General features: G+C 46.8%; 1 protein-coding gene and 2 long non-coding RNA genes across 3 annotated transcripts in view; 1 reads left to right on the top strand and 2 right to left on the bottom strand.

Annotated features, from left to right (window-relative positions):
* The window catches only part of ANKHD1 (ankyrin repeat and KH domain containing 1), a 1,380,661-nt gene that overhangs the window by 658,639 nt on the left and 696,692 nt on the right, over positions 1–25,330 (top strand). The gene's annotated exons all lie outside the window — the stretch shown is intronic.
* On the bottom strand, positions 16,326–18,148 carry LOC144767086 (uncharacterized). Its single transcript, XR_013598058.1, has 5 exons — positions 18,055–18,148; positions 17,234–17,300; positions 17,049–17,147; positions 16,858–16,963; positions 16,326–16,461 (listed from the first exon to the last, which is right to left on the bottom strand). It is a non-coding gene; the product is annotated as an uncharacterized LOC144767086 (long non-coding RNA).
* On the bottom strand, positions 22,770–24,552 carry LOC144767085 (uncharacterized). The gene is made up of 5 exons (XR_013598057.1): positions 24,459–24,552; positions 23,638–23,704; positions 23,453–23,551; positions 23,262–23,367; positions 22,770–22,865 (listed from the first exon to the last, which is right to left on the bottom strand). It is a non-coding gene; the product is annotated as an uncharacterized LOC144767085 (long non-coding RNA).

Genomic DNA, 25,330 nt, shown 5'->3' with positions numbered 1-25,330 from the left:
CCACGGCTCAGCCAACTTCAGCGCGGATCAACAACATCCAGTCGCTAATCCAACAGTTCCAACCGCAACACTCGCTTCCTGCGAGAGTGTTCATGCAGTTGATAGGCATGATGGCCTCCTGCATTTTCATAGTCCCGCATGCGAGGTTACATATGCGTCCGCTCCAGGAATGCTTAGCGCATCAGTGGAATCAGGCTCAGGGACAGTTGAAAGACCTAGTGTTGGTCACCGGTCGGGCATACAACTCTCTGCATTGGTGGAATCCACACAACCTTTGCAAGGGCCGACCGTTCCAAGAGCCTGTCCCACAGATCATCCTGACGGCGGACGCGTCTCTCCAGGGATGGGGAGCTCATGTCCTCCACTACACAGTGCAGCGACTATGGACAATACAGCAAAAGAAGATGCACATCAACTACCTAGAACTGATGGCAATCTTCATGGCACTAAAAGCATTCAAAGTACATCTGTGCAACAAGGTCGTGTTGATCCGGACGGACAACATGACGGCCATGTACTACATCCAGAAGCAAGGAGGTACGCACTCTCCACAGTTGTCTCATCTGGCTCAGAGCATGTGGAAGTGGGCCATTCAAAGGAACATCTTCCTCATGGCGGAACACCTCCCAGGCACGGACAATCAGATGGCGGACCTGCTCAGCAGGTACAGCCACCAGATGCACAAGTGGGAGATACATCCATCAGTACTCCGCCCGTACTTCCAGAAGTGGGGTCATCCACAGATAGACCTGTTCGCCACAAGGGAAAACGCAAAATGCCAAAGCTTTGCCGCAAGGTTCCCTCACCCACAGTCGCAAGGCAATGCGATATGGATGAACTGGTCAGGCAGATTTGCGTACGCTTTTCCCCCAGCACCTCTCATACCGCTGGTGGCAAGAAAGCTAAAGCAACACTCGATGACTCTCCTCCTGGTTGCTCCAACGTGGGCACGCCAGCCATGGTACACCACGTTTCTGGAAATCTCCGTGGTACCGCATCAAAGGCTACACCTCACGCCCAAGCTTTTGACGCAGAGCCATGGCGACATTCAGCATCCAGATCCGCAACAGCTCAACCTGGCGATCTGGCTCCTGAAGTCTTAGAGTTTGGCTACCTTGACTTGCCTCCTGAATGCATGGATATCATACGGGAGGCAAGAAAGCCCACCACCAGAGCCTGCTATGCAGCAAAATGGAAGCGGTTTGTCATTTACTGTGCTATACACAACATCAACCCGCTAGATGCATCCACTCCCAACATCATCTGCTATTTGTTACATCTTTACAAATGCAATCTAGCATACGCTTCCATCAGGATACACTTATCTGCCATAGCGGCTTATCTCCAGAACAGGCAGCATCTCTCCGTCTTCAGAGTGCCTGCCATTAAAGCCTTCCTAGAAGGCCTGAAGCGGGTCATCCCTCCCAGGACCCCGCCGGCTCCTGTATGGAACCTCAATGTGGTCCTCACCAGGTTGATGGGCCCACCTTTTGAGCCTCTACATTCATGTGAGATTCAGTTCTTGACATGGAAAGTGGCTTTTCTCATTGCCATTACGTCTCTGCGACGTGTTAGTGAGCTACAGGCGCTCACTGTACAAGAGCCATTCATTCAAATTCACTCCAACAGGGTGGTGCTGCGCACTAACCCTAAATTTCTTCCTAAAGTGGTTTCGCAGTTCCATGTCAATCAGACCATTGAACTGCCCGCATTCTTTCAAAACCCAGAAACAGTTGCCGAAAGAATGCTCCACACTCTTGATGTCAAACGAGCCTTGATGTACTACATCGATAGGACCAAAGACTTTAGGAAAACACAACAACTCTTTGTTGCCTTCTCAGCCCAGCACAAAGGCAACCCCATTTCCAAAGCAGGTATAGCCAGGTGGATCGTTAAGTGCATTCAGATTTGCTATCACAAGGCTAAGCGCACTTTAATGGTCCCTCCAAGAGCCCACTCCACCCGAAATTTGGGGGCCTCTATGGCTTTCCTTGGTAATATCCCTTTGGAAGATATTTGTAGAGCAGCCACGTGGTCTACACCACACACATTTACTAAACATTACTGTGTAGATGTGCACTCCAAGCAGCTGTAGGGCAGGCTGTTCTTAAAACGCTTTTTCAGACTTCTGCAGCTGGCACAGGCGGCCGCCGTTAATGGAGGGACTGCTATGTATTCTATGCTATAGATATGAATTCAGAAGCCCACATGCCTCGAACTGAATATGCTACTTACCAGTATGCATCTGTTCTTGGCATGTAGGGCTGCTGACATTCATATCGCCCGCCCTCCTCCCCGGCGCCTGTAGCGGCTGCAGACTTTTTAACACTTACTCTTAGCATGGCCATCGCTTACACTATTACACTCCATCTTTGCCACAATGGCTAAAAACAATCTGGGGATGGAGTCGATGCCCATGCGCACTGTAGTCCAGGGGAGGAGCCAACTATCTCGTGATACTTCGAAGACTCTTCCAGGACAACAATGTGCAATCATCCGGACCCAACACTAGGCGGCGATCTATGCTATAGATATGAATGTCCGCAGCCCTACATGCCAAGAACAGATGCATACTGGTAAGTAGCATATTCATTACCAGACTTCTGAACCACTCCACTCATGTGAATTGCAATTTCTAACGTGGAAGGTGGCATTTTTAATTGCCATCACTTCACTCAGACGAGTAAGTGAGTTACAGGCTCTAACAATTCAGGAACCTTTCATGCAAATACATGCCAATAAAGTAGTACTACGTACTAACCCCAAGTTCATGCCAAAGGTCATATCCACTTTCCATATCAATCAGTCCATAGAACTGCTCGTTTTCTTCCAAAACCCGCAGTCAGTAGCTGAGAGCCTTACATACACTAGATGTAAGAAGAGCTCTATTATATTATATTGACAGAACTAAACCATTCAGGAAAACAAAGCACCTGTTCGTCGCTTTTTCACCGCAACATAAGGGTAACCCCATCTCAAAATCAGGAATAGCCAGATGGATAGTTAAATGCATTCAAATATGCTACCACAAAGGTAAACGCTCTCTAACAGTTCCCCCAAGAGCACACTCTACGCCCCAAATGGGGGCATCCATGGCTTTCCTAGGAAACATTCCACTAGAAGACATCTGTAGAGCAGCTACATGGTCTACCATACACACTTTCACTAAACACTATTGTGTAGATGTGCAATCAAAGCAGCAAGCTGCTGTAGGCCAAGCTGTCCTCAAAACTCTTTTTCAAACTGCTGCAGCTGGGGCAGGCCTCCACCGCTAGAGGAGATACTGCTATACAGTCTATGCTAAGATATGAATTCAGCAGCCCACATGTCTTGAATGGAAAATGCTACTTACCAGTATGCATCTGTTCTTGGCATGTAGGGCTGCTGACATTCATATCGCCCACCCTCCTCCCCGGGGCTTGTCGCAGCTGCAGGATTTTCTTTGCATGGCCATCTTCTACTTTTCTATACTCCATCTTTGCCACAATGGCAAAAAACAATCTAAGGATGGAGTGGATGCCCATGCGCACTGTAGTCCAAGGGAGGAGTCACCTATCTTGTGATACTTCGAAGACTCTTCCAAGACAACAAGGTGCAATCATCTGGACCCAACACCAGGCGGCGATCTATGCTAAGATATGAATGTCAGCAGCCCTACATGCCAAGAACAGATGCATACTGGTAAGTAGCATTTTCATTCTTTTGGCTACTCCAGAGATTCATTGCCTTATCACTATCCCAAGGTGCTACATTGGTTCTGAAAGGTTTTTTCACTGGCTTAGGCTGTCCAGTGCCTCCATGTGGCACCACACAAGTCACACTTCTTCCATGCCAGGAAGCGACAGCACTGGTCTCCTTGTATGGGGCCACCATCTGGCATGCTTGCCTCTGTTCCTGTTTTTTCTTCTTACTGACATGGCTCCAGTGCTCTTCTTTGGTTTTAACAGAATTTTTTACGTGGTCACATTTTCCCTTCTAAAATCTCAGGAGTCAAACCCTGTTGTTGCAAATAAATGTCTCCGTCAGATTCCTGAAATATCTCCATGTTTCAAGGTAAAATTGACCATTGGTGAGGGACTTTAACGTAGATTGCTGCACTAGCAAGGCTTGCAATCCCAAAAGTTTAAGTTTAAATTCTCGAACCAGTCCTTGAAAGATTTTTTGCTGTTGCGTGGCCATGATAGACTAATCCGAGAATACTCATATGGATATTATCTGCCAGAGAAAACTACTGTTCGAGGCATGTGAGCTGTAGATTCCATGCTTTGCATAAGACTGCCATCTAATGTTGGTTCCGGAAGTTTTCCCTAGTCACGAAGTAGGGGACTCCCTTAGGTGATAGCGCGCATGGTCATCGACTCCATCTTCAGATTGTTTTTTTCCGCCATCGGGTTCGGATGTAACTCGCTGTACTCCAGTTGGGAGTCGATCCTTCGGTCCTTCTCGGCACGTATCACATTCACACTAGACGATATTGTTTTGTTTGTTTCCCTTTCTTCGCGTATCGTGATTACTAACGAAAATTTCGATTGGAGAGCTTGTGGTAGGCCGTTGGGCCTAGCCCCTGGTTCGACTCACAGTCGATGGAACGAACTCCTTTCAAGTTCTGTCCTTGGTGCCTCGCGAAATACCCGCGCACCGACTAACACGAGTTATGCCATTTGTGTTTGTCACCCGACCACAGAGAAGACCACTGCGATGCGTGCCGAGCTTTCGCTCCAAAAAGACTCTTCGCAATCGTCTGGCCCGACGATGTGACATGCAGAGACAACAAAGAGGTTCCGTTCCTGACCTAATCGGACAAGGAGGAAGGCGGCGAGCCCATCGTAGCCGATGAGGAACAGGAAGACCTATTTGTTTCCGAAGACCGCTCCAATGAGGATGAAGACATCCCGCATGGACAACGTACTGTGAGTACAGTCCCTACCTCGCCCCACCTTCCACTTCCATTGAAGAAAAAGGCTCCGGACCAACCACCGCCCTTGGGCTACGGTGGGCGTCAAGAACAATCTTCTGAAGCTCCTCCTTCAGGCTTGGCACCGAAGCATAGTAAAAAGCCTTCCGGCTCCGAAAAGCCCCATGCCAAATCGGGCACCGAGCAAAAGACTTCGGAGCAGAAGAAAAGGTCTGGCACCGAACATCCTCCGTCAGCACCGAAACAAACTTCGGATCCGAAAACTCCAGCCAAGAAATCATCAGCACCGAAACATTCGGAGCCAAAACACACAGAGAAGCCGAAGTAACAAAAAAAAACATGTTTTCGGGGATCCACTCGACAAACCGGAACTGAAACAAAAAATTCTGGTTATACTCCCAATGACTGGACATATCACCACTAAAGTGACTTTAAAAAGAGGTGCTACTACAGAAGAGGAATACCACATACCATTGAAGAAGAGAACAGTCGGGAGAAATCCTTCCCCTCCTCCTCTTCCTTCACCTTCTCTCCCCCAGACTATACCTGTGCCAACTTCCACTGAGCACTCACCACCACCACACACACCTGACAAGCAGGGTGAGGGTGAGTGGGATGGGAATGGGGATAATCATGATGATAAACAGCCTGGAGACTTGTGGGATGACTATAATACTGATTCTCCCATTGACAATGTCACTGATATATATCCTACCAGGCCCTCTCCACCAGATGACCGCGTAGGATTTGTCGATTTGTTAAATATAGCTGCTACTTACTATGTAGAGTCCCTCTACATAGAGAATCCCTTGAAGAGGACTTGCTTTACGAGACACTACACAACACACAAAAGTCTACCAACACATGTTGCCCATGTTAAAAGGCATGACCAGACATGTACACAACATTTTTAAGGATCCTGTTAGAGCACGTATCCTTTCTCCGAGGGTAGGTAAAAAATACAACCCTACCCCATTAGATCCAGTCTACATAAAAGGTCAACTACCATTAGATTCACTAGTAGTTTCTAATGCACGCAAAAGGGCAAACTCCCAGACTATTGCCAATGCACCACCACCATATAAAGAGTCTAAGCTCCTTGATCAGGGAAAATGATAGCCTCCAACGCTGCTAACTTCTGGCGTATTTCCAATACACAGGCGTTGCTGGCACGCTATGACAGCTCACACTGGCATGAAATGGAACAACTCATCCAGTTTCTTCCTCAAGAACACCGATCCAAAGTGCATCATTTCTAATAATCAAATTGGATGTTCCCTAGATGCTGCTGATACATCGGCCAGAGCAGTAAACACCAGTGTTCTTTTAAGAAGACCTGCCTGGATGCGCATATTGGGGTTTAAACCGGAGTTTCAGAACTAAATATTAAACACACCTTTTGATAAGGAACACCTTTTTGGGCCGGTGGTTAACACTTCACTCCTTTCGTCGCTCCTTTTATCCAGCAGGATCTAAAGCTTCTTCCTCAGACACTGCGTCCACCTATAAGGGCAATAATCAACCCTCAGGTTCCAAGGTTTTTTTTCGAGGCAATTAAAGAGGAAACAACGGCAGAGGTAGAGGTTCCAATACACGTACCTCTCCATCCAATACAAAACAGTGACTTGCCCATAGTTCCCCATACCACTTAACACCTGTAGGGTGACAGCTGTCAGAATTTTTACCAAAGTGGCAGTCATTAACAACAGACAAATGGATTGTCCTAATTATCCATTCTGTTTGCTGCCTGGAGTTCATCAACACTCCTCCATACATTTCCCCAAAGTCGCACAGACTTTCACCGATTCACCTAGACCTTCTCAAAACAGGAAGGACAATCCCTGCTACTAAAACAAGCCATAGAGCTCTTACCACCTCAACATCAAGGGTCGGGCGTGTACTCCTTTTGCTTTCTAATTCGAAAAAAGGACCGCGCTCTCAGACCCATATTGGATTTGAGAACTCAACCTTTACATACAGTCAGACCACTTCCACATAGTAACACTGCAACAAATACTGTCTCTTTTGCTACTAGATTTAAAGGTTGCCTACTTTCAGATCCCAATCCATCCGGCTCACCGCAGATTTCTCAGGTTTGTGGTAGCAGGTCATCACTACCAATATAAGGTTCTCCCATTCGGAATCACCACAGCCTCCAGAGTGTTCACAAAATGTCTGGCGGTAGTAGCTGCGCATCTCAGAAGACAAAGTATACATGTCTTTCCTTATCTGGACGACTGGCTCATCAAGGCCAGTACACATCAGCATTGTCGCATCCACACTTAAGTAACCATTCAGCTGCTTCAACAGCTAGGGTTCTCAGTCAATGTGTTAAAATCACATCTTCAGCCAAACAAAGTTCAGGATTACCTAGGAGCCACTCTAGATACTCAAAAGGCTCTAGCGTATCCCACTGCAGTCAGATTTCGCAAACATTCTGGAGCTTGTTCCCAAATTTCAACCCACTCGGTCACTTCTGGCTCAAGTGCTTATGCAACTGCTGGGAATGATTGCATCTTTCGTCATGATCGTTTCCCACGCCAGGTTACACATGCGTCTGCTTCAAGAGTGTTTAGTTACTCAGTGGAACCAGTCACAGGGTCTATTAACTGATTTAGTGTTGGTAAGCGGCCAAACTCCTCTCTCTCTGCAGTGGTGGAACACACAAAACCTGTCAAAAGGGCGGCCATTCATAGACCCCATTCCACAGTGTTAAAAGTGGACGTATCCCTTTCTGGCTGTGGAGCTCATCTTCAACAACACACAGTGCAAGGGCGGGGGAGCCTACAGCAAAGGTTGCTTCACATCAATCATTTAGAACTCATGGCAATTGTTCTAGTTCTCAAAGCCTTTCAAGATCAAGATGTCAAGATGGGCGCGAGAAGGGAGTGACTGGGACGAGCTCCGGTCAAAGGTTCACTTTTAGTGATAATCCCTGACCGGAGCAACCCCACCGAAGCCCCCTCGCATGGAAGGCTCGACGATCTCCGTTGGTAGACGAGCCAACCCAGAACCGGCCTGCCTCCGTGTGCCGTCCGTCCAGAATTGAGACCAGAGGCTTAAGGGACACGCGCTGGAGTCCCCCGCCCTACCCGCTCCCGATCTGGTGCTCTTCCCCGCTTCCCTTCTGCAAAACCCCCCCGGTAATCAATTATTCACTTACCGGGGCTGAGGGGAAGAGGATAAGTTAGTTTGCGGCGCGAAAGGGCTGACGCTGACATTGGGAGCTGCGAGGAGCACCGTAGTGTGTATGGCGAGGGGTGAAATGCAGGGAATGTCAACGGACCAACGCGGGCTCCCGGCATAAAACGAGGCCGTTGTCCCCTCTCCGGTCGATGCCTGCTTCCAAGATGGCGGCTCGACGTTAATACAAAAGACTATTGGAGACTCTGGGCATGAAGCTCATCTTCTGGGCCCCAGCTGCGCCTGCCTGACGCCGCGACCACTCGACTCCTTATCTGACTCACAGGCACTTTACCCGGCCCCCCAGGAAAGCTCTTACTCGTCCCTCACCTGCCGAAGGGACGCCTGGACCCAATATGGCCACCACATCGGACATCCCAACATTCTGAAAGAGATTCCGATTGTGAATCTCACCATTTGGGCCCCCGCTGACACGACCTAAGGACTGCGCCCGCCCGACGCCAGGACCAGAGGGTACATAAACCGCTTTGCAGGCACCATACCCGCCCCCCACGCAAGCTCCAGTTCGTTTCCCCCCTGCCAAGGGCTGCCTGGCACCAATATGGCCGCCACTTTGGACATCACTTCAGATTAAAGGAGTTTCGGACCAAGAAGCACACCTCTGGACCCCTGCCTGCCTCCAAGATGGCGGCTCGACGTTAAAACAAAAGACATTTGAAGTCTTTGGCTTGATGCTCATCTTCTGGGCCCCAGCTACGTCTGCCTTACGCCGCGACCACTTGACTCACTATCTGATTCACAGGCCCCTTACCCGCGCCCCCCCCCCCCCCCCGGAAAGCTCACTTCAGATGAAAGGAGTTTCGGAACAAGAAGCACACCTCTGGACCCCTACTGCGCTGCCCTTCTCCTCTGCCACAACTTAATTATCTCGCTTTAAGCAAGGAGCTTAACGCAAAAGCGGAATCTCCAATCAACAAGGGCACCTTACTCGGCCCCCCACGCCAGCCTGCCCGTTCCTCCCCCCCAAGGACTGACTGCCCACAATATGGCTGCCACCTCGGACATCCCATCATCCTGAATAAAGAACTGGCCCTATCACTATTCTCGTCGCTTCTTCCACAATCTACCAATCTCGCCTCAATATAAGGAGCCTTATCGCAATAGCGGACTTCTCTCCCTCTTAAGGTGCAATGGTGGCCTCAGGCTAAGCTCCTCTCTCAGGATTTTGCAGTTAAGTCCTCCAACCTCTAACTACCCCGGACACTCCAGTAGATCAACAACCCCACTTCCCCCTAATTGCTCCAGGATGCCTCCGGCCATGAGTTCAGACACGCAGTCCTGCCCGTCACAGAAACACCTTTCCCCTCTTGGTCAGAACACCTACACCATAACATTCCCACAAAGACTCTCCTTCAAAGCAAAAAAACACTTTAAACAGAATCTAATTAGGCAACATCCCGAAACACTTATTGGGGACACCTACCACTGCTCATCGAGAGGGCAAAGAAAAATGGACTTCATTTTTCACACCTCAAGACCTGACTTATGGGTTACCATCTTTAACTCACTCCTCCCTGTCTCAAAAACCACCCTCACAGAACACAACCGGAAACTAACTATCTCCCCCCTTAACCAACAGTCTCTTTACGGAGACATCACCATCACCATTTTCCTGAATGGCACCATTCTTATTCAGGCGAAAGACGAAAACCTAGAGTTCTTCGACTCCCTCTTCCCCACTCTAACGACGGCTACTGCTCACTACCCTCACCAGCCACACACCTCCCCCCCCAGTGGCTCCAGTCAAACCCCTAAGCCGCAGAGCAGGATTCCTTCACCTCATCGATTTCCCCCCCTCCCCCCCCATGCCTATTCATGTCACTAGTCATTCGCCTCCCCCAGCCCTGGCCCCCAATTCCCTACACCCCCCCGGCCGCCTCCCCGTCCACCCAACCTCCCAGAACTCTGCCCCCCCCTCCTTCTCATCCATCTCCCAACCCTCCACTCCACCAAACACAACACCCCAGGTCCCCAATCTACTACCCGTAAAGATCCCAGACCCTCTGGCAACTCCGAGTCAGAGCCCCCTGCGCCAACCCACAATCCACTAGCTTACCCCATCCCACTCAGTGAAGATAACCACCTCTTCCAAAGGGGCCACAACCCTCCTCCCTCTCGTTTCCTCAACCCGAACCTGATCCTCCCACCCCTGTTATCCCCCGATCAATAACTCACCACAAACCCCCTCTCCCTCTCTAGCCCTTGCCCATCCGAACTCCAGTCCCGATTCAGTCCCTCCCTCCCCTATTATCCCTCCTAACAGCAACTCGCCTCAATACCCCTCTCCCTCTCTAGTCCTCTCTAAACCGAAACCGGTCCCTCCTACTTCTTCTCTCCCGCTGATCCTCGGACTGAAAGAAACCATTTCCTTCCTCGAGAAACTCCAGCTACTCCCCCCCCCCCCTCGTCTCACCTCCCCACCTCCAGCAACCTCCCATCAGGAATGACTCCTTCCCCCCGATCAGGTCCCTGTCCCCCCCAGGCTCCCGGCCTCCTCTCACTAAACGCCGGACTGAATCACGAGTTGATTGTCCCAGAAGAACTTCTCCCTCCCTCTCCCCCCCCCAGGAAGTGAGCTCCCTCGTCGCATCCTACAAACCCCTCCTAACCAGCCAGCACTACCCCCGCACCCTTCACCCCTTTCTTCGATCCAAGTCATCACTGGAATGAGGAGAGACCCGCCCCAACCAAAAAGCCGCCAGACCCCCAGCCTCTCGCATCCTTACCCAGAGCGAATTCTGTCAAACCGAACCCGAGGGCAGACCCCCCCCCCATTAACTGCATGCTTATCAGCTGCAGATCAGCCGTCAAACATGCAACTGAATTAGCCGAAACCATCCTCTCCCACGACCTAGATGTAGCCTTCATCACTGAAACTTGGCTGAACACCTTATCCCTTCCCATCTTGGACACGCTGGTGCCACCCGGCTTCTCACTTATCCACAAAGACAGGCCCATACGCAAAGGAGGCGGAATAGCAATTATCCACAAAAGTGACCTCTCCATCACTGAATCCCCCTCCTTCCTTTATAACTCCTTTGAATGCCTTTCGATCAACATCAATTCGCCTTACCAAAACCCACTTCAATGCCTTCTCCTTTACCACCCTCCAGGCAACGCTATTGAATTTGGCGATCAGCTATCGGATCTGATCACTCAAACCCCTCTCAATCAAACAATCATTCAAACAAATTTGTAAAGCGCGCTACTCCCTCGCTAGGGTCTTAAGGCGCTGGGAGGGGGGCGGGGGTCGCTACTGCTCGAACAGCCAGGTCTTGAGTTGTTTCCTGGAGGAGAGATGGTCCAGGGTCAGCCGTAGGTGGGTGGGGAGGGAGTGCCATGTCTTGGCCGCCAGGTAGGAGAAGGATCTTCTTCCGGCGGTGGATCTGCGAATTCGTGGGACGGAAGCGAGGGCGAGGCTAGCGGAACGGAGCTGGCGGGTGGGTGTGTAGAATGTGAGGCGGCTGTTGAGGTATTTCGGGCCCATGTCGTGGAGAGCCTTGTGTTCGTGGGTGAGGAGTCTGAACGTGATCCTCTTGCTGACTGGGAGCCAGTGCAGGTCTTTCAGATGTGCAGAGATGTGGCTGTGGCGGGGGATGTCCAGGATGAGTCGTGCAGAAGCGTTCTGTATGTGCTGGAGTCTTTTCTGGAGTTTGGCTGTGGTTCCAGCGTACAGGGTGTTCCGGTAGTCCAGACGGCTGGCAACGAGGGCCTGGGTGACCGTCTTCCTGGTTTCGGTGGGGATCCACCGGAAGATCTTTCGTAGCATGCGCAGGGTGTTGAAGCAGGAAGACGAGACGGCGTTGACTTGCTTGGTCACCGTGAGGGAGGAGTCCAGGATGAAGCCCAGGTTACGTGCATGGTCCGTTGGCTTGGGTGCGGTGCCCAGGGCAGGGGGCCACCAGGAGTCGTACCAGGCAGAAGGGGATGGTCCCAGAACAGTGACTTCAGAATAAATCTGGGCGACCTCAACCTAAGATGGAATGAAACCAATAACCCGCTCATCCAATCTCTCACCTCCCTTCTACAAGACCACGATATGATCCAACACTGCTCAGAAGAAACCCACCATAGAGGAGCGATCCTGGATGCAATCATTGCGGACAAAAGGACAATTTCAATTGACCACATCCCAGTGGACTGGTCAGACCATCACGCCATCCTCTTTCATATCAACCATTCAGCTCTATGTCCCCCCAACACCCAAACCTCCCCCAAGTGGGTCAGAAACATATCGAAAGTCCCCCCTGACAAGCTAGAAGATGCTCTTAGCTCACTCCTCCCGAACTCGACAGAGCTCCTCTCAACCACGGAACTCACCTCGCTCTATTATTCCAACCTGGAGCGCGTCCTGGATCAGCTGGCACCTAGAAAACTAAAAAAAAACAGAAGCATCCCCTCCAGGTCTTGGATCTCCACTGACATCAACGATGAACGTAGACTCCTAAGAGCCATGGAAAGATCCTGGAGGAACAACCCCACTGCCCTCAACCGGGACCAACTCAAGGCAGCTCGCAAAACCTACCTTAATCATATCAATAATAAAAAATCATCATCCTTCTTCTGCTCTGCTCTAGACCAGGCTAAAAACCGCCCCAAAGAACTTTTCAATATCACCAGGAACCAAACCTCCATTCCTATGACAGACAGCTTAGCAGCGTCCAAATCGCAGTGCGATGACTTTGCTAGCTTCTTCAACGAAAAAATTGCCTCAATTGACCGATCTTTCAGCGACATGCCTTCCGCCCTCACAGTCGCTCCCCACTGCTTATACCCACTCAAGACCAACAACCGCAGCCACTTGCTGGTCTTCCTTCAGACCCATCCAAATTTGAAGAGATAAGCGATCTGATTGCCACCGGTAATCCCTCGTCACACTCCCTTGATCAGCTACCCTCGAGACTGACCAAAGACCTGAAGTTTACTCCCTATCTGGGCCAAGATCATCAACAGCTCTCTGAGCGATGGCTCCATTACTGACTGCCTTAAACTAGGTCAAGTCACGCCACTCCCAAAAAAAACCCGGCCTCGACCCTAAGATCATGAACAACTTCAGACCAGTTTCAAACCTTCCGCTCTTATCGAAAATTAATGGAAAAGTGTGTGCTGTCTCAGCTAACCCATCACCTAGAGATCTTGAATCTTCTTGACCCACACCAGTCAGGGTTCAGAAAGGGCTGCAGCACAGAAACCGCAATCCTCAATGTGATGGATGACCTACACATGTCGCGCGACTCCAACCAATGTAGCATCCTCATCCTCATCCTCATCCTCATCCTCATCCTCATCCTCATCCTCATCCTCATCCTCATCCTCATCCTCATCCTCATCCTCATCCTCATCCTCATCCTCATCCTCATCCTCATCCTCATCCTCATCCTCATCCTCATCCTCATCCTCATCCTCATCCTCATCCTCATCCTCATCCTCATCCTCATCCTCATCCTCATCCTCATCCTCATAGACCTCTCGGCGGCGTTTGACACAGTGGATCATACCCTACTACTCAATGTCCTCCAGAAGAGAGCGGGTTTGGAAAAGACAGTTCTCAAATGGTTCGCCTCCTTTCTCAACAACCGCACACAAATAATCAAAATTAAAAGCTTCTAATCGGACCCCCTCCCCATTACTATAGGAGTCCCACAGGGGTCAGTACTCTCTCCACAACTTTTCAACATCTACATGGAGCCCCTCAATACAATTCTAAGGAACTCCAACATCCCCTTTCACCTCTATGCGGACGACACACAACTCTACCTGGAAACTGTAGGAAGGTAGATCCCTGACTATGGTTGCCCCCAACTTTTTGCCTGGTGTTTTGCTGGTTTTCTGACTTAGTTGACCTGGGGCCCTGCTATTCAGGACCCCAGGCCTACTGCTCTCTCTGTAAAATGGATTCCATGTACCCTAGGTACATATCTAATTGGATACTGAGTCAACTTATCAGTCCCTGTACAGTGTACCTTAGGTACCCAGGGCATAGGTGTAACCAGGGCCTACCAGGGGCTGCAGCATGTATTATGCCACCCCAGGCTGGCCATCCAGATCTGACACAACTGGCTGCACGACAGCTGGGGCAAGATGGTGTAATCACCCTTTGCTTTAGATATAGTATACCTATATCTAACCCTAAAAATGGACACACAGATCTCCTATCAGTCACTCCTATGGCAGGCCTTAACAATCCTGAAGGCAGAGTGCTTGGAATCGTGTGAGATAGTGCTCTGGCATGAGCTGAGCCTGTCTGCGGCTTTCGGGATCCATCCCATAGCCGTTTCCATGATATCACATACCATATACTCTTAAGTGCATTATATTCCTCGCGGTTATATGCCAACTCTGGTATCGCTTTATCAAAACATGTCGAGTAAGGTGTCATACGAATTGGAATACTAACCCCTCGCCAATTCTGGCGACGGGGTTAGCATTCCACCCTTCTAGAGGGACACGACATGTATGTAACCCCGGTTAAAGTCAGACAGAGCCTTAGCTCCACAAAATGGATGCTGCCACCGAGACACAAGTCTGCCCTCCTGCTGCTGGGAGTCCTCCCAGCCCAGGAGGCAAGGACAAAGGGTTTCCTGCCAGGGGCGGTGCCAGCACCGTCCCAGACAGGATTTTGTGTATCCTAGGTAGGCAGGGCTTTAGAGGAAGGTGACTGCAAGTGGCACCCCGGTGCTCACTGTGCATAGGCCGGCTGAAACCAGTTCCAGGGGCACTCCAGCCCCTGGCCTGGGGAAAGCCCGCCAAAGGAGAAGGGTGTAACCACCCCCCTCCTGGTCCCACCCATAGGGCAGGACTTAGTCGCGTGCCAGCCCCTTTTTGCAGGATAAAGGTAGGACCTGGCCCCCTTCCAAATCAGATCATCTTTGAATCCTGAAACTACTTTCCACGAAAGGAACTCAAGACTTCTTCCTAAGATTTCTCCCTTGCGACTAAGGAGTAGTCACCCTGCAGCAGCAGGCACCAACCAAGCATCGCGGTTTGTTGCCAGTCTCTCCTTCGGATCAAGACTGCTCCAGCACGACGAGAACCGGCTTCCCTGGCACCTCTGACCTCAACCTACATCATCAGCCCAGCTGTGATCCGTGGGTGTGACGAGACCTCGAGGGACCGGCCATCTTCAGAACTGCACGACGCTTGTCCAGCACGACTCCCGAGTGACCCTCGACTGAGTGCTTTGGGGTAAGAGAAGCCCCGACCCTGAGCAGCTCCAGCACCGAAGTTCAGCCCCCCTGCATCCACGAGATCTGCGTGGGGCCCTTCTGCTCTTTGCTGCCAACCGCGTTGTCCAGGTCGCTTGCCCGTTTGGCTAGTGACCCCTTCACGACGCTCCACGACGACAAACACTGCTGGTCTGGTTGCTCCAGACTAGCCCTTGCTCCCCTCCAAAAGAGGAGCACCCTGGACCCTCCTGGTCCCCTCAAGACGCCATTTTAGGTCCACCGCGTGGGCCTTGCATTTGCCAAGACTTGTTGCCCAATCCTGGGTCCAGCGACGTCGACAGCAAGAACCTTCGTGGGACAGCTCGCACCTCCATCCTGGTCGCCGACAACGCCTCCTGGTCCGAGAGACTGCAGAGCCCAGCAGCGCCCACTCACCTGGCTGAGGTGACTTCGTCCGGTGCCAGCCTGGTGCCCACTCAAATCACTGGCTAGTGATTCAGAACTTGGTCCCCTCTGCTTACAGGTTTCTTCTTCCCTGACAAAAAGTCAAAGGGAAATCCCTGGGGTGTATCAATACGTTACTCGTGTCTATGCTCGCACGGTTGCACTATAGTCCCCAGTTAACAGGTTACTGTAGGTCACCGTCAGAAGAACAGAGAACTTTATAATGATTCCCACAACGAAAAGTACTTGTTAACAGTCTAGATTTTTATTAAAAATAAAACGACAATTTACAATAAAAATGTACACATTTAAAATTTCAAAGGAACCTTTCCCTGAAAAGTAAAAATTAATCAACAAGATGTCATTGAATGATAAAAAACTGTAAAGCATATAAGTATATTCACATTACATTGCATATCATGAGCACACACATTGGTTATTATAGACAACACATATAAGGACAAGAAAAGAAAAAAGACCCCTTTAAAACAGTGGCACTTTGATGTTTCTACCACAATTGATTCCTGGATCCACTAACAGAAAATGGCCTGTATATTATAATATAACACACATGTGACAATAATATATGTGCATCCAGTGCGTTTAGGCTAAAGGTGGATTCTCTCATATAGAAATGCGTCGACGCGTTTCGGTGCTTTGCACTTGGTAATGTGGCACCTTCCTCAGGACTTCTTGATAGGGGTTTTCCGTACAAGAAAGACTTCACTTTCCCTGTATATAGGGCGAAATAATATCATGTCAGAGTCTATTTGGCCCTGAATTCATAGTCATACTCTCTACATACTTTTATCTACTTTATTATACTAAAGTTCAGGATATATTCATGTTAGCCCACCTAAATGACCAATGGTGTGAGCCTCTTCAATTTTCCTTAATGTAGGTACCATCTTCTAATTGCTCTTAACATTAGGAAGCTCCACAATTAATAAATATGCCAGTAGTGTACAATTGATATTACCATTGAAATACTTGGACGTCATATGCAACATTTCATTCCCTTCAAATACTATTCGTATATGGAAATCATTACTATAAAGGCGGAGACTCCCAAAACACGGAGTGAGGAGTGCAAGTTATATATATGTTGGCTGATGTCAACTACCTCACCTAAATATAGGCGAAAGGATAGAACACCGTTCCTTTATCGGTGGGTCCTGGGCGCCAGTTAGGTCGTTCCAGGGCAGTCGCTGTCGGATCACAGGCTGTGTTTGGCCTAAGGGTAGATATAACAGATATTCAGAAACTGGGTTTAAAATTTGTTCTGCACTCCAGGGTGGTATCTAATGTTCGCTCATTACCTTTGTGTTATCTTTCAGGCTTCTATTGGTGATGTACTTTTATCCTCAAATTTGGTCTTGTCTTTTTCTTTATTTTTTCCGTTTTAAAAACTCTTTTATCTGATTAGAGAGAGATGATATGTTTCTATGTCTCTGTGGTACAGATAATTGGCATTCTTATATGGTCGTTTAACACTTATTCTTACCTTTAATGATTTTAAAACTCGCTTTGAACGGGCATATATAGGGGGCCTCGCTGAAACTGGATATGTTCTAGTAGGATCAAAAAAAACATACATTTAGTAGAGTGAAAGGGTCACTATTGTTAAATTCATTGTTTAATTATTCAGACTCAGTGTGGGTTATAGGCGGTGGTATTATTTCCCCGAGAGGAGTAGTAAACCTACTACCTGATTACAATCGAATTCAAAGGTTATAAGAGATATTTTAGAAAATGGGTTTCCTATTTCTACCCCAAATCCACCCTCCTTTCTGGGGCACCAAAGAAAGGAACAAAGCGCCTGTTTGCATTTTCTCGTAGTTTTCTATATCTTAATGCACTGCATACAAGGCTGCTTACCAGAAGTGAAAGGGTGTTATGCGTTAGCCCTATTTGTTTGACAGACGCTAGTTACATGTGCTTTCAAGAACAAAGCGCCTGTTAGCATTTTCTCGTAGTTTTCTACATCTTAATGCACTGCATATTAGGCTGCTTGCCAGTAATAAAAGAATGTTATGTGTTAGCCCTGCTAGTTAGACAGACGCTGATTACATATGCTTTAATGAAGCCCTCCTCGCTTTTTTTTGCATTCCCCTTAGACTAAAGCGACAAATGAAAGGGCGGACGCCGAGGGCGCCTGCATGAGTTTTAACATAGTGCTACTGCATCTCTTTGAAGGCTGTTAGTGTGGGCACTCGCTCCGACTGAACTGCTGTTCCCGTTTGACAGGCGCCAGTTACACTCCCTGTACACGGACTCCTTTCCCTATTTCACATCCCCATTTCCTAAGGATTTTCTCGTTCTTACCTTTGTGCGTGTGACGCCTCGTTTCTGCCTCGTTCAAACTGCACTCTAGCGAGTATGCCGCCCGCTCGGCTATTTATGTGAAGTTGATTGCTCAAATTACTCACAGCTGGTCAGTTGACTCATGAGCAGGGCGTGATTTATGTGAGCGGTGTCGCCATCTTTGAGTGGAGCCCGCTTTTACTGTATATCTATTGTATTAATTAAATGATTTCCCCACATTCATTTGATAAATGGATCAGTGGGTCTACATATTGATTTAATTTAACCAAATAATGGCCGTCTTTATTTAAATGGAATGTTTTGTCTTTTATCCGATCCCTGTTTTTATCATATTTAGTTTCCATTATCTTAAGTGGGTTATGCCGCGTTCACTATTGTAGGTATTAATCCTAATGTTATATCAGTGTGTGGGGTGTTGTAAATCGAAAGATTCCTGATTTTTCACAGCCAACTTAAAACTAGGGCTAGCAGTATTGGATTTTTCCCTATGTTAAGCAGTGGTATTAGCCACTGATGATATTCGCTCCTGATCTGGTGTTTTAGTAGTGACAATAACACTATTCTTTGACTGATGGCCCGCGGACTAAGATCCTTCCCTACATTTGGCATTCATAATTGCTGTTGGTCCGATCTTATGCTGATGGCATTTGCGATGTTATTCTACATTAGATAGACTATTTTTTTATGGGGTGAAAAAAGTATAACCATACTTCCCCTAATTTCGTTTGCGAAGGGTTCTAAAGGTTTGACTGTGCACATGATGTGACTGAGTACCCTCCACATTTATTCTTATTATTATGTGTTTGTCCTCCTTCCTGTATTTAAATGTGATTACTCATATCAGAACTAATTTCATATTATTCATAGACCATTTACAAAGGGGATATACTCATCCACGTCAGATAAGGGTTTCCCATTCTTCCCTCGAGTTGAGGCCTCTTTTAATGGTGTTAAACTTGATTATGTACCACTGTTCTTGCTGCTTACGTCTGGTGGTACTATCACCTAGCCTGGTTAATTCCTTTATCCGTTCTATGATGACCCACCTGAGGTCTTTCTCACTATGGCCTTTTTCTCTCCAATGTGTCACCAGGGGGGCATTTTCCTTATTATTTTTGATCGTCGATTTATGTTCGCCAATCCTTACTCGTACCTCCCTACCTGTTTCCCCAATGTAAGCTTCTTCACATGGGCATAGGATCATGTATATCACATTCTTTGTTCGACAATTATTTAGTGTGTTGATGTCATGTGTGACACCATTATGCACTACTTTTTTAGTGACTACACAAAGGTCACATATGCTGCAGTTTCCGCATTTGTTATTTCCCACTGCTCTATTGCCCGTGAGTGTTGTCTGGTTTTCTACCACGTCATCCCTGTATGTGTGTACCAGGTTGGATCGCAGGTTTTTGTTTTTCCTATATGCAAACAGTGGACGTTCTAAGGTATTAGTGTCTGGTCCGTTGTTGAGAATTTTCCAATTATGGTTGATTATATTCTTTACTTGGTTGGTTATGGCGGAATGTTGGCTGACCATTACTATTTTGTCTAGTACATTCTTTTTCTCCTTTTTAGTTAGTAGGCTGTCCCTGTTATAATAGCGAGCCCTCTTGAGAGAGTGCTCAATCAGTTTCCTTGGATATCCTCGTTCCCTAAACTTCTTTTTCATCTCACCGGCGTGTTTGTGGAAGTCTGCCAGATCTGTACAATTTCTTCTCAGGCGAAGAAATTCTCCGAATGGTATCGAGTCTTTTTGGCTCTTAGGGTGATAGCTGTGGTAGTGAAGGATGGTATTACGATCCGATTCCTTTTTGTAAAGCTCTACTTTGAGTTGTTTGTCCTCACTTTTGATGCTAATATCCAGAAAGTTTACCTTTGTTTTACTATATGTTGCTGTAAATCTGAGATTTGGGTCTCCCAAATTCAGCCATGACAGAAAGTCATCTAGTGACTCTGTGTTTCCCAGCCAGATAAAAAATATGTCATCAATGAAGCGAGCCCAGTTTCTGATATTCTCAAAAAAAGGACTCACTTCATTGTATATGTGCTTGTTTTCAAACAAGCTGACATATATGCAGGCCAGGCTCGGCGCACAGGTAGCGCCCATGCTGGTCCCTTTCTTCTGAATATACAGGTCTTTCTTGAAGAGGAAAATGTTGTTAAGGAGTACCATTGACACGCATTCAACGATAAACTGTTTATTCCCTCCTATGATCTCAGTTTCTTCTAAAAGACTGCTAACTGCTGTGATAGTATCTTGTTGAGGTATATTTGTGTAGAGTGACTCTACGTCGAGAGTCACCATATATTCATTATCCTCGTCAAAATTGGTACCTTCAATCTTTGATATCATGTCTGCTGTATCGCGGATATAGGACTTCTGTTTTTCAACTAAAGGTTTTAAAAATCTGTCAGCATACTGGCTTAATGGTTCCAGTAGCGAGTCTATCGAGGCTACTATTGGTCTTAGAGGTGGATCGGTTAAGCTTTTGTGGACTTTTGGTAGTCCATACATGGCGGGAGTTTTTGGATTTGAGTTGCTCAAAAATTTCCATTCGTCTTCAGTGATCCTGCCTTCCTCTAGGGTGGTTTGGAGCAAAGTTTCAACGTCTTTTTTAAGTTTGTACAGTCTAGACTGATGGACCCTGTTGTAGTGCTCCTCATTTGCTAGGAGGTACCCTACTCTACGTTCGTAGTCAATGGTGTCAAATACCACAACCCCTCCACCCTTGTCCGCGGGTTTTATTGTGATACTCAAATCTGCGGACAGGGAATTAATGGCATCCCTTTGCTCCTTGTTAATATTTTGCTCCTGGTAATGTTTTTTCTCCAGTAGGATGCCTATTTCCAGTTTCACCATGGATTCGAAGATCTCAAGGTTTTTGTCCACCATACCAAGGCTGGGAGTGAATGTGGATTTTGCTCGCAGTCCTGAGTCTGTTGGTGTCTCTCTAGGTGGTCTGTTTTCAAAGAACCTGCGTAATCTAATTTTCCGGAAGAACGCTCTAAGGTCTTTCTCTAATTGGAACCTATTTATGCCTGCAGTTGGTACAAAATTGAAACCCATACCTAACACCTGTTTTTCTGTGTTGGTAAGGGTTCTCTGGGATAGATTAATGATGGGTGTTTTTTCTATCGCCAGTATGTTTTGTTTCTGGTCCGCTTGTATTCCTGAGGGGCCGGGTTCTGTTGATAATCTTGCTCCTGTTCTCTCTGAGCAGGTCTCTTGGAATATTGGCCTCTCCCTCTGCCACGGAAGTTCCCACGGCCCCTCTGTGGGCGCTGGTCTAAAAAAGGAGTATCATATTCCCTATCTGGTCCAGCATATTCCTCCTCTTCTCTGCCGTGTTCCTCCTCCTCTAGGCTACTCTCGGATGTACCTGAGAAGTGTACATGTTTAGGTCTTCTAGGTTGGAATCTGGTTTGGAATCTAGGTTTAATATTTTCATTCCTTGAATTGTCAGGTCTTTCCGTATAGTAATCTTTTTGTAAAAAGGGGTAGACTACTTCTTGGCTAAATTTAGCGATATCTTTCCTTAATTTTTGAGTTTTACGGTTGGTTAAGTACTCGCAATACCCTCTCATGTCCTGATTTATTTCCTCTAGTCTCTTTTTGACATCCTCAACTACATTATTATCGAATAGTGCTTTCTCTAATTCCTCCATTTCTTTTATTTCTATTAGGACAGTGGCCTGTGCTGTTTCAATAATAAGTAGCATCAGGTCTCTGCTACAGCGGTTGCAAATAAAGGTCCATGTTTCCAAAAATTTTGGATTATCCACAAACAGACCGGGTTCATTCCGAATTTGCAACCCTATTGGTATTTTACCTGCCCTAACATATTGAGTCATAAAATCTGCATGTAACTCAGTCCTGATGATTTTCTTTTTCAGGTTGATAAGCTGATTCCATTTTTCACCCCCATTGGGAATGATTGTGATGTTACTATTGCCTCTATTAGAGCTTAATATTTTATTTAGTTGTTCTTCACTAAAGCCAAAGGTCTTTAGTGTATCCATTTTATGATTGGATAGAGACTATTGGGTTTTATTTAGATAGGAAAAACTGAAATAGTCACCATGAAAAACCTAGACTCTCCAGCACAAGGCCGTACTCAACAGATTTCACAAGAGAGGTTACCCCACTGTCGCCAGGGAACAGGGCACGAAGGACAAAAAGTCAAAGGGAAATCCCTGGGGTGTATCAATACGTTACTCGTGTCTATGCTCGCACGGTTGCACTATAGTCCCCAGTTAACAGGTTACTGTAGGTCACCGTCAGAAGAACAGAGAACTTTATAATGATTCCCACAACGAAAAGTACTTGTTAACAGTCTAGATTTTTATTAAAAATAAAACGACAATTTACAATAAAAATGTACACATTTAAAATTTCAAAGGAACCTTTCCCTGCAAAGTAAAAATTAATCAACAAGATGTCATTGAATGATAAAAAACTGTAAAGCATATAAGTATATTCACATTACATTGCATATCATGAGCACACACATTGGTTATTATAGACAACACATATAAGGACAAGAAAAGAAAAAAGACCCCTTTAAAACAGTGGCACTTTGATGTTTCTACCACAATTGATTCCTGGATCCACTAACAGAAAATGGCCTGTATATTATAATATAACACACATGTGACAATAATATATGTGCATCCAGTGCGTTTAGGCTAAAGGTGGATTCTCTCATAGAAATGCGTCGACGCGTTTCGGTGCTTTGCACTTGGTAATGTGGCACCTTCCTCAGGACTTCTTGATAGGGGTTTTCCGTACAAGAAAGACTTCACTTTCCCTGTATATAGGGCGAAATAATATCATGTCAGAGTCTATTTGGCCCTGAATTCATAGTCATACTCTCTACATACTTTTATCTACTTTATTATACTAAAGTTCAGGATATATTCATGTTAGCCCACCTAAATGACCAATGGTGTGAGCCTCTTCAATTTTCCTTAATGTAGGTACCATCTTCTAATTGCTCTTAACATTAGGAAGCTCCACAATTAATAAATATGCCAGTAGTGTACAATTGATATTACCATTGAAATACTTGGACGTCATATGCAACATTTCATTCCCTTCAAATACTATTCGTATATGGAAATCATTACTATAAAGGCGGAGACTCCCAAAACACGGAGTGAGGAGTGCAAGTTATATATATGTTGGCTGATGTCAACTACCTCACCTAAATATAGGCGAAAGGATAGAACACCGTTCCTTTATCGGTGGGTCCTGGGCGCCAGTTAGGTCGTTCCAGGGCAGTCGCTGTCGGATCACAGGCTGTGTTTGGCCTAAGGGTAGATATAACAGATATTCAGAAACTGGGTTTAAAATTTGTTCTGCACTCCAGGGTGGTATCTAATGTTCGCTCATTACCTTTGTGTTATCTTTCAGGCTTCTATTGGTGATGTACTTTTATCCTCAAATTTGGTCTTGTCTTTTTCTTTATTTTTTCCGTTTTAAAAACTCTTTTATCTGATTAGAGAGAGATGATATGTTTCTATGTCTCTGTGGTACAGATAATTGGCATTCTTATATGGTCGTTTAACACTTATTCTTACCTTTAATGATTTTAAAACTCGCTTTGAACGGGCATATATAGGGGGCCTCGCTGAAACTGGATATGTTCTAGTAGGATCAAAAAAAACATACATTTAGTAGAGTGAAAGGGTCACTATTGTTAAATTCATTGTTTAATTATTCAGACTCAGTGTGGGTTATAGGCGGTGGTATTATTTCCCCGAGAGGAGTAGTAAACCTACTACCTGATTACAATCGAATTCAAAGGTTATAAGAGATATTTTAGAAAATGGGTTTCCTATTTCTACCCCAAATCCACCCTCCTTTCTGGGGCACCAAAGAAAGGAACAAAGCGCCTGTTTGCATTTTCTCGTAGTTTTCTATATCTTAATGCACTGCATACAAGGCTGCTTACCAGAAGTGAAAGGGTGTTATGCGTTAGCCCTATTTGTTTGACAGACGCTAGTTACATGTGCTTTCAAGAACAAAGCGCCTGTTAGCATTTTCTCGTAGTTTTCTACATCTTAATGCACTGCATATTAGGCTGCTTGCCAGTAATAAAAGAATGTTATGTGTTAGCCCTGCTAGTTAGACAGACGCTGATTACATATGCTTTAATGAAGCCCTCCTCGCTTTTTTTTGCATTCCCCTTAGACTAAAGCGACAAATGAAAGGGCGGACGCCGAGGGCGCCTGCATGAGTTTTAACATAGTGCTACTGCATCTCTTTGAAGGCTGTTAGTGTGGGCACTCGCTCCGACTGAACTGCTGTTCCCGTTTGACAGGCGCCAGTTACACTCCCTGTACACGGACTCCTTTCCCTATTTCACATCCCCATTTCCTAAGGATTTTCTCGTTCTTACCTTTGTGCGTGTGACGCCTCGTTTCTGCCTCGTTCAAACTGCACTCTAGCGAGTATGCCGCCCGCTCGGCTATTTATGTGAAGTTGATTGCTCAAATTACTCACAGCTGGTCAGTTGACTCATGAGCAGGGCGTGATTTATGTGAGCGGTGTCGCCATCTTTGAGTGGAGCCCGCTTTTACTGTATATCTATTGTATTAATTGTATTAATTAAATGATTTGGATCACTCCGAACTTTCTTCACTGGCCGCCTGCCAGCAACTCTTTCTTCAGGCTCCTGGTTCTTCAACGTGGGTTTCCGACGCAACTTCAACCCTATGCAGCCGCAGCCCCTGGGCTAGGTAAACCAAGTACTCCGGTGCTTCAGCATAGTCCAACACCCTAAGTGTTCGGATCCACTCCCGTTTTCGACCCACCTAGTCGGGTTCGCCCGAGAACAGTAACTTTGCAACTGCTAGCCGCCATAGACTTTTTCCCGCCTTACGCGTGAGAGTTCCCACTCTGCACACGACGTCCACAGGCCTCCTGCATCTAATCCCAGTGTTTAGAATTGTAGGCCTAGCGATTCTGAGTCTAAAAAAGTACTACTTACCTGCTAGCAAGTTCGCATTCCACTTACTGTGTATATGGTTTTTCGTGCCCCTAGGGCATTTGTGTAAATTGTGCGACTTAAAGTATTTTCGTAAGAGTTTTGTTGTGTGCTTAGCTCCCTGACTCATAAAGAGTTCAGGGTAGTCTTGTTATAAATAAATATCTGTTTATTTTCATAACAACTTGTGTGGTGTCCTTTCACTTGGTGTTCAAGGGGTAATGTGATGGTAAAACAGCTGGCTTAACACGCCCTCTAGAGTCTTAGCCTTAGACTGCTCGTAT

Source organism: Lissotriton helveticus, chromosome 7 (assembly GCF_964261635.1).
Source record: "Lissotriton helveticus chromosome 7, aLisHel1.1, whole genome shotgun sequence".
Taxonomy (NCBI): domain Eukaryota; kingdom Metazoa; phylum Chordata; class Amphibia; order Caudata; family Salamandridae; genus Lissotriton; species Lissotriton helveticus.
This window is presented reverse-complemented; position numbering and strand designations above follow the sequence as displayed.